Source organism: Desmodus rotundus, chromosome 10 (genome assembly GCF_022682495.2).
Source record: "Desmodus rotundus isolate HL8 chromosome 10, HLdesRot8A.1, whole genome shotgun sequence".
NCBI classification, from domain to species: Eukaryota; Metazoa; Chordata; class Mammalia; order Chiroptera; family Phyllostomidae; genus Desmodus; species Desmodus rotundus.
Window position 1 is genome coordinate 45,979,839 of NC_071396.1, and position 6,000 is coordinate 45,985,838.

Consider the following 6,000-nt stretch of genomic DNA (forward strand, 5'->3'; position numbering starts at 1 on the left):
TATATTGCAATCACATGTCAGGCTCCATCCTAAAGGCTTTACAGGTGTCAACTCCTGACCTTCATTTGTACCCCACGAGGAGGGCAATGATTTTCCCCTAGTCAGACGACAGAGGAGACAGGCCACAGAGAGGCGAGAACTCTGTCGTGGCCACGTGGCAAATAAGTGGTAGAGACGGAGTTCAAGCCGGGCCGCTGGACTCGGTGTCTGCGCTCCTAACCCCCGGCCTCGGCTGCCACCCAACACTTAGCATGATGGGAAAATCCATGGAGGGCGAGAAAGGAGACCCCAAGCCCCAAGTCTCCCTTCTTTTCTGAAAGCTGCCAGGAGCTGCACTCCTCCCACCGGCACGGGTCCGGCCATGACCAGAGGAGTAGAGCAAGGGAAAGCCAAGCTGCTGCCCTCCTGCACCCACCCCCGGATGGGACCACTCCGCAGGCCCTCCACACCCACCCCCGCTGCTGCTGTCTTTCTTGGCCAAGAAGAAATGTGGTTGAAGAAGAAACCACAGGGAGAGGCAGAGGGTGCTGGCAAGGCGGCCCCTGAGCTCACAGGGCACCCCAGCACAGCAAAGGTGGTCACTCTGGGGCGAGTAGGTCTGTGCACATGTGAGCTCCCCTCAAAGGCAAACAGCCGACAGGTCTTCAGACGGGAGGAAATGCAAGGCTGTCTGTAATAGGTGGGGCTAGGTGCCACCGATAAGGTCGCAAGCCCTCTTCATGTCCAGAAGTTCCTTCTGAGATCAATGTAGGTTTATAAACTTCATTCAGTCCGTGCTAGAGGCCTAAGATTGGTTATAAATCTACCTGAAGGTGTTTTCATAAAAGAGCTGCAACTACCTCTTCTCTCAAACAACTCATAAAACACAATCCCTTGACATTTAAGACGTGGTTTCCTGGAGACGCAGTTCACGCCTGTGCTCACTTTCCCCGTGCTCAGGGGAACCTGGGGCCAGCCTGCCTGACGCGTGGACCGAACACCAGAGCCGGGGGGTGAGGACTCACCCCACTGTGCGCTGCCAAGTCAGGGGCCAGACCTAGGCTGAGACCCGGGCGTCCTGGCCCCTAGGCAGCTGTCTTGTGTCTTACCTTGTCACAGACCTGTGTGGGGTGTGTGTGTAGGCTCTGTTCAGATAAAATGATTTTGCTTTTTTAGTGCTGGGTGGGCCCCATAAGGGCATCTAGTGATCTGTGTAAAAACCACAGGGTTTTCTGGCTTTATAATATAATCTTATACTGGTTCTGTTATTTATTTGTGTTTCAATTACAGAGGTTGCCCTGGCCAGGTGGCTCAGCGGGTTGGAGGGTCGTCCGGTGCACCAAAATGTTGCAGGTTCGATCCCCGCTCAGGGCCCATGTGGGAGGCAACCGATCAATGTTTGTCTCTCACTTCGATGTTTCTGTTTCTCTCCCTCCCACTCTCTCTCTTCTTTCCACTCTCTCTAAAAATCAGTAAACACCAGGTAAGAATTAAAAACTAAATTAATTAAAGGAAATAAAATTACAGAGGTACTACAAATTCACATAACGTAAATTTCTAAATTCTGACTTGCTGTTTGAACGAAGTTGGAACACACGGTGCACTGGGAGAGATCGGTGTGAACACGTACATTCCCGGCCTGCCGCCCCAGAGCTCACAGACCAGCACACACGCTGACTTTACTGAGCAGGGTTGGAGGCCAGAGGGAAGCGCCGATGTTCGACTGGCAGTGGGGTTAACCCAGACTTCCCTTTTCTCCCGTGGGAACCAGCGCTGTTTGAGAAAGTGGGAGTTCTGGCCATCAGAGTTTTCGGGGGCACTGCTCACCAGCTCGCTCTCTCTCTCGGGCCCTTTCCCGAAATGTGGTAACATTACCAAAGCAGACATGGATTAGCCACATGGAAATAGCTTCTCTTTGTTACCAGCAGCACCAAAAATTATGAAGATAATTTGGCAGAACCAAGTGACACCACCCAACCTTGAAGAGCCCAGGTAAGGTTTGTGACCCTGAGGCACCTGCGTTCCCAACCTTTCTAACTGACGAAGTGTATGTTCTAGCCAGTTACTTGGGTCACACTGCATTTCACACGTGGGATGCTGGCAATCAACAGACGGCAGCCAGCTGGGGACCACTGAAGTCCTATAGTCCTCTTCCGTATGTCTGCCCAATGGGAGAAGGAAAAACAGTCACAGAACCCCTAACCTAAAACTCAGTAGCTACATTTTAATTTTTTCTGGAAGGTTGATGACTCTAGTTTTTACTTGTGAGTGTTTTAGGAAAAAAGAAAGAGACTCAAACTTCCTAAGGTAGTCCCTAAAATATCAACCCAGGAAATTAAGTATGGAAATATATCAGGGTAATGCTGAAACGAACCATCATGAAATTATATTGCATTTCCTATTAATTCCCACTCTATATCTTTGGTTAATTTGTTCTAACAGTTCATACAGTAGATGCCTAAATCACTCTATGCGCAATGTATAAATCCATGGCATCTGTATTTACTGTGAAGCCACACACACACACACACACGACTTCCAGTAACCCTCACCCTTCCGGCATTCAGGTTGTATCTCCGAACGTACCATCTGCCCTCAACTGCCGTTCTGCTTTATTTGAAGTCCCACGCTCTGGGTCAGGCATCGAGAGAGAAAATGTAAGGAAAGATGTGCTCTTGGAATCACCACCCAATTTCATTGTTAGTGAGCACACAATTTACTACAATATAAGCAACACAAGAAGACTGAGTCTGAAAAGAAATACCCAAAAAAGCAAAGAAGGAATTAAGGTAGATTTTTAGGAAATCTTGACTCTTCAATTCCAGTTTCTGGAGCATAGTGTTAAGTCAAACAGAAGAGCACTTCACAAACAGAAAGCCCTGCAGCCTTTAGTAGAAGGAGAAGAATCCTGAGTGACTGATCAAGGTAGAAAAATGCAAAACACCCCCCCCACCCCCCTCCAGGACACAACCAAAGGGACAGAAGTTCTCCCACTGCCCGGGAGAACAAGCTGGCCCCTCTCTGGAGCAAAACGAGCCTTCCTGGAATTAACAAAAACTGGGGGTGATCATACAATTCTAAGGCAACAGAAGCCACTTGGACAACTTTTATGAGAAATGTAATAGATTACATCAAAGACGATTTTCAGTCTGAGGTCTTCGGGGAGGGGCTGCCTTCTCCCCTGGGATGGGAAGAAGGCGAACATTCAGCTGAGTGTCAACAGAAATGGTGTCCTGATGCTGCAGTGTCTGCGCACAAAACTCAGATGGGAAGCAGACACCACCGGCCCTGTGGGGCGTCAGCTCAAGTCTTTTGCGTGACCTACCGCATGAGGGGCGCTGCGGCTCTAGCGTCACAGACACCCCCCCCCATTCCCTGGACACCCACTCCCTTGGACAGCTGGCTTCCCAGGGGAGCCCTCCACCCAGAGCACGTCCACAGCCCACTCCAAGATTAAGAGGACACTGGTAAAGTCATCTCTGGCTTTCCCCCAAGCCCGATGGTAGGAAAATAACTTGGGACTTCTGAGAAAAGTCAGAATTTCTTCCCCATCCCCTTTCTCTCCTCGCAGACCGTCATACTGGCCCATTCCTGGTGCACTCACCAGTAGTGACTGTGCCACCTCCTATTAGTGTTCTACTTATCTTTGTCCCAGAACACGAGGTGGATGTTTGTGTCTCTGGGGCCCATCTAGTTCAGTTCCCGGTGCACACACAGCATTGCAACAAATTTACGGAGGGACAGACCAGAGCTACTGGCGCTGTTTTTCCCTCGCCGGAAACCGCGGCGGAAGCGACACCTAGAGGGGAGTGGAGGAGAGGCTGTGGAAGCGCTATCCATCAACGTCCACGACAGTTACCAGGAGCGAGGTCGGCTGGACAGCTCCGTGGGGACCAACTCTCCGGGCGAAGGTACATACAGACCCAGCAGGCTCCACTCCGCGGGTCCCCAGGCCCTTCCAGCAGGCCAGCGCGCTGCACGGGTGCTCGCCACGGGCCGGCCCGGAGAGGAACCCCACTGCTTCCAGCGGGGGTTTGCCCCTGCTAGAGTGGAGGGCGCGGAGTCCTCAGGTGGCGTGCCTCTGGCGAACGCGCTCCTCCGGGCAGCCCTGTGTCAGCTGAAGGGAGCCCGGAAGGCTCGAGCCGCTCCCGCCCCAAACTCGGGGCTACACCCGCCCAAATCCGAGCGTTCTGCCTGCGCCACCTAGATCCCCGGAAACTTGGAACAGGTTTCCTTCGCTAGCGCAAAGAGAGGCGAAGATAACCACAGTACAAGCTCTCTTAGGACCAAGCCTCCTACCTGGACGTCCCCCAAACAAACTGCTCCCTAGTGGCTCTCCCACAGGGAACACCGTCTACTCGGTGTAAAGGGGCAGGGGAAGCGATAGAAACCCAGGATCCGTCCTGGGTCCCTGCTCCCCAGCCTCCGCCGCCGAGCCCCACGCTAAGCCCCAGAGGCGGGGAGCGAGCGCGGGGAAGTGAGGGCCGGGCGAGCTCAGTGGGCCCTTCGAGCTGCAGCGAGGAGACGCAAGTTTCTCCGCAAAGCTGGAGGGAGGGGGAGCGAGCACGCCCGCCGCCGCGCACCCCAGCCCGGCCAAGGGCACGGGTCCGAGCTGAAGGGCCGCCGCTCGCCTGGCTCGCGCAGACCGCTAGGGGTCCGGAGCCCAGGAGCTGCGCCTGCAGGGTCTCGGAGCCCGGCGCGGGCTGTGGGCTCGGCGCCAGCGGTTCTGCGCCGCGCTCCGCGCGCCATCCAGCTCACTCCGGTCCCTCCTGCGGACCCGGGCTCCGAGTCTCGGCGCCGCAGCCTTTACCCCAAGTCCTGGCCCTGGCAGCGGTAGCCCTGCCGAGCCCGGGTCCCGTGGTCCCGTGCCCGCCGCTCGTCAGGCGGGCAAACTTGGCTCTCCCGGCGCGGGCTGAGAGGCCAGGCAAGCGCCCGCTCCGGGCCCTGCGGGGAGACGCGGAGCCCGGGGCGCCGGGACCCCAGCGGGGCGCAGCCCGGCGGGTTGGTGGTGGCAGCTGGGCACCCTCCCCGCGTCCGCGTACCTGAAGCGGCTGAGGTGGAAGGAAAGACCAGGTGGCCGGACTCCCGCGGGCGGGAGCGCCCCGTGGCGGCAGCGGCGGCGACGACCCGGCTCCGCGTCCTCCTTCGGTCGGTCTCTCTGCTGTCGGCGGGTCCCGGGCGCCTCGGAGGTTGTCGCGACTCCAGCTCCCTGAGCCGACGCTGCCCGCTGCTGTGCCGCCGCCGCCGCAGCTGCCCTATTTCTGCCGCCGGGACCGGAGCCCGTGACGTCACCCTCCCGACCCCGCCTGCCCAATCGCCGCCACCTGTGCGCGCGGCCCGCCCGCCCGCAGCTCAGAGCCGCGCGGAGCCCGCCGCAGGTGCGCGGAGCAGCGGGGCGCGCACGCGGGGCGCGAGGACTCCAGAGCTCCAGAGTGACCCCTGCATGCACCGCGAGAGGGGGTAGCTCCCGCCCCTGGCTCGCGGGAAGCCTGGCAGGCGACAACTCCCTCACCCTCCAAAACACTCCTCCTCACCTCTCTCCTCCCGGCTCCTTCCAGGCACGAATTTTCCAAGGCTGCGCTCTGAAGACGCACAGCTGGTCTTAATCAAGCGGCCATATAGCTTGTAGAGCGAGGGTGGGCCACTGCACCACACAGAGAGCTGTCCCCCGAGGCAAAATCAAACGACACTCCCCCTCGCTGAGAGCCAAGAACCTGCTGAAAGGCAAAGTTTGTATTATTTCCCTCTTCTGAATCTGCCCTCTCTCAGCCGCAGTCTTAGAAAATCTTGGGCAGTCCCAGGTGACATTGGCCTAGCCAAGCTGTGGCCAGAAGGTCCCTGCTTCTGCTTCAGAACCAGACATTCTTGCAGCCAGGCCTCATCCTCAAGCCTGGGGCTCCCAAACCTTTCGGGACCCTCAGCACCCACAACTTTTTGAGGCTGCAACGGAGCAGTCACTTTGCTTTTACTGATTGGCCTAGACATCCGTCTTGAAGCCTACCCCCAATTGGAAACATCTTT

The 6,000-nt window shown here is 56.7% G+C and overlaps 1 protein-coding gene across 1 annotated transcript in view; it reads right to left on the minus strand.

The window, feature by feature from the left end:
• FSTL4 (follistatin like 4) overlaps positions 1–5,259 on the minus strand; it is a 331,311-nt gene extending 326,052 nt beyond the window's left edge. The window contains exon 1 of the mRNA XM_053912698.1: positions 5,022–5,259. The gene's annotated coding sequence lies outside the window, so the exon portion shown is untranslated. The remainder of the gene's footprint in view (positions 1–5,021) is intronic.
• Positions 5,260–6,000: the final 741 nt, after the last annotated feature.